Source organism: Stegostoma tigrinum, chromosome 4 (assembly GCF_030684315.1).
Source record: "Stegostoma tigrinum isolate sSteTig4 chromosome 4, sSteTig4.hap1, whole genome shotgun sequence".
Lineage (NCBI taxonomy): Eukaryota > Metazoa > Chordata > Chondrichthyes > Orectolobiformes > Stegostomatidae > Stegostoma > Stegostoma tigrinum.
This window is the reverse complement of record NC_081357.1, coordinates 33,623,489-33,632,420: the sequence shown is the minus strand read 5'-3', so window position 1 is coordinate 33,632,420 and position 8,932 is coordinate 33,623,489. Positions and strand designations below refer to the sequence as shown.

General features: G+C 51.9%; 1 protein-coding gene across 9 annotated transcripts in view; it reads left to right on the top strand.

Annotated features, from left to right (window-relative positions):
* The first annotated feature begins 3,635 nt into the window (after positions 1-3,635).
* Positions 3,636-8,932, top strand: part of LOC125452265 (glutamate receptor ionotropic, kainate 2) — a 431,852-nt gene continuing 426,555 nt past the window's right edge. For 2 of the 9 annotated variants that reach the window (XM_048530454.2, XM_048530464.2), the window contains exons 1-2: positions 3,636-3,747; positions 5,561-5,706. The gene's annotated coding sequence lies outside the window, so the exon portion shown is untranslated. Of the gene's footprint in view, positions 3,748-3,881; positions 3,900-5,066; positions 5,238-5,560; positions 5,707-6,441; positions 6,463-8,662; positions 8,682-8,729; positions 8,855-8,932 lie in introns of those variants that run through there. The other 7 variants (XM_048530457.2, XM_059645260.1, XM_048530455.2 and 4 more) reach the window with 7 other exon arrangements.

Sequence of the window (8,932 nt, the reverse complement as noted above, 5' to 3'; positions counted from 1 at the left end):
ATAATCTCTTCAGCCTTGAAACTGCTCAACCATGTCCTGAAGCAAACCAGGTACCACAGTCACATCAGCTTCCTCAGCACCTGCCTACGGAACTGGATCATCCCCAATGGACTATAGTCTACATTCAAGCCTTCCCAATTTGGCCCCAACCGTGACCACCTCTACACCCAGAACATCCAGACCCTTCAGAAGTGTTTCTCCCTGCGAGTCCTGAAACAGACACTCGCAGTCATGCGCCGGCACCTCCAGGGACTGCAATCCAACCTGCCCCAGCTCAGAGCCTCCCTCTCCCAGACCTGCAAAGGACCTCTCCTGTTTTTTATCCTCTGCAGGATCCACAGAGGTTTTGGTGTCCAGCTTTACTGGTCACCAAAAATCGTAAGTACAACAAACTCACTGGCTCCTGCCACCTTAAAGAGGATTCCTGTACCTCCCAAATCCCGAACCTGTCCCTGCCCCTCCCCCACCATGTATCCGCCGCCATTGACCATGAGGACACGGCCGGTGACCCCACCGATGACGTCACGTCCGCCACCGCCAGGCACACCACTTCCAGGACCGCGTACGCAACCGCTGCTGCAATTACCGCCTCCACTTCCAGAACCAACACCACACATACCACCCTCACCGCCGCTGCCGCCGCCCACTCTGCTCCTCCCACATCTGACGCCAACTGAACCCCGCCCACAGCCGACAGAACCCCACCCACAGCCGACACAGATGGAACCCCACCCACAGCTGACGCCGACGGAACCCCGCCCACAACCTCCACAGCCAGCAACCCCAGAGTAGACAGTCACACTGAGCCCTGCCGCATCTTCATCATCCCCCCGAGACTTCCCACTGACTGAGGACGAACGGTCAGTCCTAAGCAAGTGGCTCACCTTTGTCCCCCTCCACCCACACATCAACGAAGACCAGTCATGTTTGGACATCGAGCAGTTTTTCCACCACCTTCACCTCCACGTTTACTTCTTTAACTGTGAGCCTAACCCTCCCTCCACTGACCCCTTCACCCACCTCCAACACAAGTCCTCCTCCTGGACACCACGCCCAAACCTCCTACCTTTCTTTGACCTCTTCATCTCCAACTGCTGTTGAGACATCAACTGCCTCAACCTCTCCACCCCTCTCACCCACTCCAACCTCTCCCCCGCAGAACGGGCAGCCCTCCACTCCCTCCGCTCCAACCCCAACCTCACCATCAAACCCGCAGACAAGGGTGGCACAGTGTTAGTATGGCGCACTGACCTCTACATCGCCAAGGCCAAACGCCAACTCTCCGACACCTCCTCCTGCCGCCCCCTTGATCATGACCCCACCCCTGAGCACCAAACCATCATCTCCAACACCATCCATGACCTCATCACGTCAGGGGACCTCCCACCCACAGCCTCCAACCTCATTGTTCCCCAACCCGCACGGCCCGTTTCTATCTCCTTCCCGAAATCCACAAACCTGCCTGCCCTGGTCGTCCCATTGTCTCAGCCCGTTCCTGCCCCACCAAACTCATCTCCACCTATCTGGACAACATTTTCTCCCCTTTGGTCCAGGAACTCCCCGCCTATGTCCGTGACACCACCCACGCCCTCCACCTCCTCCAGGACTTCCAATTCCCTGGCCCCCAACACCTCATTTTCACCATGGATGTCCAGTCCCTATACACCTGTATTCCTCATGCAGATGGCCTCAAGGCGCTCCACTTCTTCCTGTCCCGCAGGCCCGTCCAATCCCCCTCCACCGACATCCTCATCTGCCTAGCCGAACTCGTCCTCACCCACAACAACTTCTCTTTCGATTCCTCCCACTTCCTACAGACAAAGGGGGTGACCATGGGTACCCGCATGGGCCCAAGCTATGCCTGCCTCTTTGTAGGTTACGTGGAACAGTCCCTCTTCAGCACCTACACAGGCCCCAAACCCCAGCTCTTCCTCCGTTACATTGATGACTGTATCGGCGCTGCCTCATGCTCCCCAGAGGAGCTCGAACAGTTCATCCACTTTACCAACACCTTCCACCCCAACCTTCAGTTCACCTGGGCCATCTCCAACACATCCCTCACCTTCCTGGACCTCTCAGTCTCCATCTCAGGTAACCAGCTCGAAACTGATGTCCATTTCAAGCCCACCGACTCCCACAGCTACCTAGAATACACCTCCTCCCACCCACCCTCCTGTAAAAATTCCATCCCCTATTCCCAATTCCTCCGCCTCCGCTGCATCTGCTCCCATGATGAGGCATTCCACTCCTGCACATTCCAGATGTCCACATTCTTCAAGGACCACACCTTTCCCCCCACAGTGGTCAAGAATGCCCTTGACCGCGTCTCTCGCATTTCCTGCAACACATCCCTCACACCCCGCCCCCGCCACAACCGCCCAAAGAGGATCCCCCTCGTTCTCACACACCACCCCACCAACCTCCGGATACAACGCATCATCCTCCGACACTTGCGCCATCCACAATCCGACCCCACCACCCAAGCTATTTTTCCATCCCCACCCTTGTCTGCCTTCCAGAGAGACCACTCTCTCCACGACTCCCTTGTCCGCTCCACACTCCCCTCCCAACCCACCACACCCGGCACCTTCTCCTGAAACCGCCGGAAGTGCTACACTTGCCCCCACACCTCCTCCCTCACCCCCATCCCAGGTCCCAAGATGACATTCCATATCAAGCAGAAGTTCACCTGCACATCTGCCAATGTGGTAAATTATATCCCTTGCACCCAGTGTGGCTTCCTCTACATTGGGGAAGCAAAGCGGAGGCTTGGAGACCGCTTTGCAGAACACCTCCGCTCGGTTCGCAACAAACAACTACACCTCCCAGTCGCAAACCATTTCCACTCCCCCTCCCATTCTCTAGATGACATGTCCATCATGGGCCTCCTGCAGTGCCACAATGATGCCACCCAAAGGTTGCAGGAACAGCTACTCATATTCCGCTTGGGAACCCTGCAGCACAATGGTATCAATGTGGACTTCACCAGCTTCAAAATCTCCCCTTCCCCCACTGCATCCCAAAACCAGCCCAGCTCTTCCCCTCCACCCACTGCATCCCAAAACCAGCCCAGCCCGTCTCTGCTTCCCTAACCTGTTCTTCCTCTCACCCATCCCTTCCTCCCACCTCAAGCTGCACCTCCATTTCCTACCTACTAACCTCATCCCGCCTCCTGGACCTGTCCGTCTTCCCTGGACTGACCTATCCCCTCCCTACCTCCCCACCTACACTCTCTCCACCTATCTTCTTTTCTCTCCAACTTCAGTCCGCCTCCCCCTCTCTCCCTATTTATTCCAGTTCCCTCTCCCCATCCCCCTCTCTGATGAAGGGTCTCGGCCCGAAACGTCAGCTTTTGTGCTCCTGAGATGCTGCTTGGCCTGCTGTGTTCATCCAGCTCCACACTTTGTTATCTTGGATTCTCCAGCATCTGCAGTTCCCATTATCACTCATCCCCTAAGGTATCCGTCCTGATGCAGAACTTAGCATTTTTTTCCAGTCTTGATAATCGGTGTTTTATTTTAGATTGGGCTGTATCTATTTTAAGTTACAAAGCATATCAAGCGAGTTTGAATCGGTTGACGCTTTTTTTTTGGACGTGGTCAGGTTGTTGCAAAGAGTCCCACCGTAAGGGGGCGCGACTCTCCCACAGCAGCATCAGCGGCAGCAGCAGCCGCGCTGGATAGAGCGGATCTCCGTCGCTGAACGCCACTGGCCGCAGCGCTTCTGGGCTCACATCAGTCGTGGAAGGTAAGCAGCAAATTTCTACATTCGAGCTTCAAGCAGAACTTGCTCTATTTGTTTTCTTTTTTTGGCCAATAAATGTCGAAGCACGGAAATAAAGGGCCAGCGATCCGGTAGAATGGCCTCGCTCCAGAATTGTGTCTCAGAAGAGAATTGAGGTGTGTGCGTGTGTATGTGTGTGTATTTTCTAGCTATTGGACAATGTCTGGAATGTAGCCAGGCGCAGCAATGTAACTCGCGTGAAAATTAAAGTGCAAAGCTTATTAGGAGAATGAAACGCCGCAATTTCGAGTGCAATTCTGGAAGTGAGCGAGCAAGTATATTTCAGAACTGGAGGGACCTGGTTCTTGGTGGTTTGCCCTCTGAAATGAATTTCAGCTGAGTGTCGAATCGAACGGTTTTGTTTGAATTCTTTCATTTAAAAAAAGGTTTAACGCATCGCTTGTGGGAAAAGCTGCAAATATATAGCACTGACTAGTTCTAAAACTACCTGGGCCATTTAGTCCTTGGGAAGAATCGCCTGTCGGCTGCACTCCGTGCTGCGAATAAGCTTGTATCTGCGATGTATCTGTGCGGATTGGCGATGGACACACGAAGGTTTATTTTCAGGAGAACGAGGGGTGCAGCTTGTTTCTACTCATTAGCAACTTGCAAATGAATCCGGTTTGTGACGGAATCCTATTATGGCCCCTCTCCCCCACCCCGTGCCTCAATCCTCAGCATTTCTCAAACACGAGTCCTGAAAGTGAAACTTCAAGCATTATTTCATGATTTTCTTGGCTCCGGTCTCTTTCTCTCCCCTGAGCCGACTCCACGATGCGGGGATGCAGATTCCTGGTTTGAAGGTCCTTCCACTCCCAGCCAAGGGATCATTAACCCTCTGACAGTTAACCCTTTGTTCAGCTCCGATATCTCCCGAAGAATAGGGCTGCCTCTTGGGATAGGCATTCCGGGAGACCTCGTCATATGATCTCTCTCCCTCCCTCCCCAGCCCTGGCCTGTTAAACAGTTTAATTCGCGCTGGTTCACAGCTTAAGAGCTCAGAGACACTTTCAGTAAAACCCTCATTTCTGTTTCATCTCCCTGCACTGTCATCTGATTCACTCAGTATCTCGGGACCTTCCCCTTGAATAGGGTTAACGAGTGTAGCACGGTGCACCAGTTTGAGAGGCCTCTCCCGGCTGCCGGGTCCTGAGGATTCACCAGCTCATGACTGGAAGAGCTCAGCACATTCCTTGGGTCCTGGAGAACCACATGAAAGGGGTGGGAGTGGGGCGTTCGTGTGCTCTCACCGTTGCCGACTCGCTTTACAGTGCAAACAGTTGCAAACTCGCCGGAAGAACTCCAGACACCATTTGAATTTGTGACCAGAGCGTTTAAATTATGCAGAAAGTTATTTCACATTCGTATAGGTTTTTGTGTTTTGAAACTACCTGTACTGACCCGTGACGACACACCTCCGTAGTAGAGTGGGATTTGAAGCTTCTAGCCCGCAGGTAGGGACATTACCACTTCCCAGCACGTTCCTGTGTAGAACATTTTTATTTCAAATTTCGACGCTTTTATCCTCTTGCTGGTTACTTTAGGTTACAGTAGTCCCTTGTTCTTGAAGCAAATACAGTACTTCGGTGCAACCGAATTATGTTTGGTTAAAAATATCACCCATTCAACCGGCCGATTGGCCTCCATTTAGGTTGAAAATCAGGGGGATTTCATATGTGTGAGGTGGGGAGGGGGGTGGGTTGGCTGGCCAGTGCTGATCCATTAACCCAGCCCTCAGCTCGCTCTCTCTCACACACACACGTACATATCCTTGCAGATTGGAGCTGTGATCCCCAGTCCGCTCGGATGGCTCTGGAATTAAAATCGAGGCGATTCGCTGTGGAAACAGGACACTAACCAGAGAGGGTACGTCCAGAAATTGGCTCAGAAGTAAAAGAGGCTCGTCGAGCTTTGAAACCAGAGGTAACATGGGGAAAAGGGCATTTACCAGCATTTTAAACTGCGATTCTATTAGCTTTTGCTTTTCTTGGTAACGAAGCACTGTCTTTACCTCTCCTGCCAAATAAAAACAAACATGAATTTACGCCCGCAATTAATTTTGTTGGAAATATACTCAGTAGTCCAATTTTGAGAGGACCTGCTTAAAGGGAGGGGACATGGATAGATTGCATCTTTCAAAATGAGTGGCGGCACTTGAGGCGTATATTTTTTTTGCATTCGCCCCGTGAAAAGATGCAACAGATCAGAGCGCGTTTTGTGCATTGATTGGAGTCTCGGCCAGGCCAATGAAGTGATTTTCTCCGGAAAGCGGTCGCCCTCTGTTTAACAATGCGCATGAAGCGCTCACTGTGTGCGCCGTACATAAGGATGTTCTTGTCTTCCTTCGCTGGCGGCCCGCTCATTGAACATGCCCCTCTAGTCGTGGCCGCTGGCAAAGTCGGCCAAGGCTGACTTGGCTCGGCTTGAACCGGCTGAATGACAAGACTCCATTCTTCATGCACACAAACGCACAAAAAGTGCGTGTGCGGTCTCTTCAGTGAAACGCGTCGTGTACTTTCCAAGCGGGGCTGGAGGGACGTCCAAACGGCTCTGGAGCTGAGAAACGCGGTGATCCGTTCAGTCACTGGGTCGGGGGTGGGGAAACCACACACACACACACACACACGCACACAGTTCACTTGCTCCTGCACCTCCCGGCTTGCAGTTTCTGACGCTACTGTGAGTGCAAACTGGTTTTATCTCTCCCCCACCGTCTCTTTCTCGTTTATATATATATAGTATTTGTGTAAAATCGTGACTGCAGTCGAGCTCCCTGTGTCTCCTTTCGGAATGAGCTGAACATCATGCTCACACACACACACACGAAAGCGGCTGTCAGGGACAGAGGGCGATTTGGAGGAAGATGGTTTAGTTGGCCACACTCTTGTCAATAGTGGGTAGAGTGGGGAACCAGAACAGACAGGCTGGCGGTGAAACCAGGGAGGGCGACCATTCTGTGAAGTGTCTGGGGGGTGGAGGCGGAGAGACTGAGCTTCCACATGAGTACAGGTTCGGTGCTTACATCCCAGCGCGGGTCACTGTGTACCCACAGGACTTCCATGTTGTATTTTAGTGAGTCGCTGACAGAGGAGGCACATTTCCTTCCAATGCCTCCGCTCCCTCCACATCTTATTGTGAATTAGGATCCGTACAGACTGTCCCTCCCGCACACATACACATCCCACATCTTAGTTGGCAGCCTGCCGCCAATGAATGAACAAGTTGGTCGAACCGTCTCCGCCTGTTTTTTTTAAATATTCCGCTCCGGAGCGAGCCGGGAACCCGAGCTGATTTCACTGCTTGCTGAGGTAGGTTTTGTAGGCTTTTTCCCATATGCTGCGCGCTTTTACTCGAGCTGAACAACAGCATTTGTCGGAAAAGAGTGGGAGGCAAATTCTTGCAATAACCGCGCCCCCTACCCCGGGCTACAGATCCCCCCCCACCCCAGATCCTTTCCAATCCAAGTGAAACCCCACAAACTTATGTTTGTACATCCGCGCGGTCTGAATGTGCGACTCTGAAAGTCTTTTACAGTTTCTAACTTTTGTTTCTTATCGGTGCTGTGTTGGCATATATCAGATCCGTGTTTTCACTGGCGTTGGGCTCTTGTCTAAAAAAAATTCCCAAATTTGCGGAGTAAAGTGTTGTATGTCTACTCGTTTTTGTAAAGGAAAGCTTTTAGTCAGGATGGGAGCTTGCAGTTGACGAGGTGAGCGGAAGGGGTCGCTCCAATTCTTGTTTTCACTCCAAAGCTTCTCATTGCCCTTGCTCCAGTAGCTCGCTCCCGTTGCAGACACTCTGCCCTGCTGCTGCCTTCGAGTCTGCTCCTCTAAATTCCCAATCACTTACGGTATTTGGCCTTTCAATTTCAACAGCATAAAGCAGCAACGCGACACGTTTAAAATGTCAAAATGTGAGATTGGAGCGAGGCAAGCTCCTTTGGGTAGTGTGCTGTGATTATATAAAGACAGTTAATGTCATGACCTTTTGAAGCTCATTCAGTAATCCCGAATATACAGGCTGGCCACCGAGTAACCATCTTAGCAAATCACGTAGCCGTTCAGCCGTGGATAAGAATTGAAAGCACTATGTTATAGGCTCTCTGCAGCTCTGCTTTAATGTGAGGTGAACTTATTTGGATAGATGGGGCTGGCAAATGGGTGAACTCGTTTTACTGACCATGCAGTGCCCGAATTAGAAAAAAGAAAGGTTTGTAATATAAGAAAAGACGGTCGCCATCCTGCCAGGGTAGCAAACTGTCATACTAGTGGGTTCCCTCCAGCTGTGAATGGGCCGCAGAATGAATGGGACATTACTGGATTTACATCCACCTCTGGGAACGCGGGACTGGCTTAATACATCCGGGAAATGTTGAGAGCTTGAACCCTCGTGAACCGGCTTTTCCATCCAAATGCAACAGTGTCTGGAAGTTTCAAACCTCTCCCTCCCCTTCTCACCACATAGCCCACGCACTGAATCCGGCTCCATCCACCAAGCTGCCCTTCATTGTCATCGGCGCATTTGGCAGCAACTGTCCCCTGCTGACCAGTCCCCGAACTGACCTGTCCGTCCGTGACTCTCCAGGAGACTGTGTGCCATGGTAACTTTTCTGTAAGTGACATGTGACGCTGGCACAAATGCAGGAGAATTGTTGTTCCCAGACCCAACTTCTAAACTGCTTCTGGATGGGCCGGTTAACAAAATAACTTCAGCCTTTCTGCGTCGTTCACCTACCATTCCCACCACCCCCGCCCCCAGCCCGCCCTCCCCAGCTCCCAGGCAGAAATCCCACCCACAACCCCAAAAGCCTACAGCTACAAGAATACAGCACAATCGCGATCGCGTTGCTCATTCACTCTTAACCGGTGCTGGCCTTGCATTCAGTTCCATTTCAGAAGGTGTGTTTATGTGTGTGTGTGTGTGTGTGTGTGTATACTGTTGATCTGGGGCCAGGGATCTATCCGCTCACGGGTCTTATTAGGATTTTAATGAGTGACTCAACGAGCTATCAGGGGACTGAAGGGGACGCCGGGTTATTTGCATGACAGATACCAACTCCTCGGATTGTGTGGTCAGTAGCGGTAGTGAGCTAGCTCTGTCTCTGTCTGTGTATCTGCTCTAACACGCTCCACGTCAGAAGGTGTGTGTG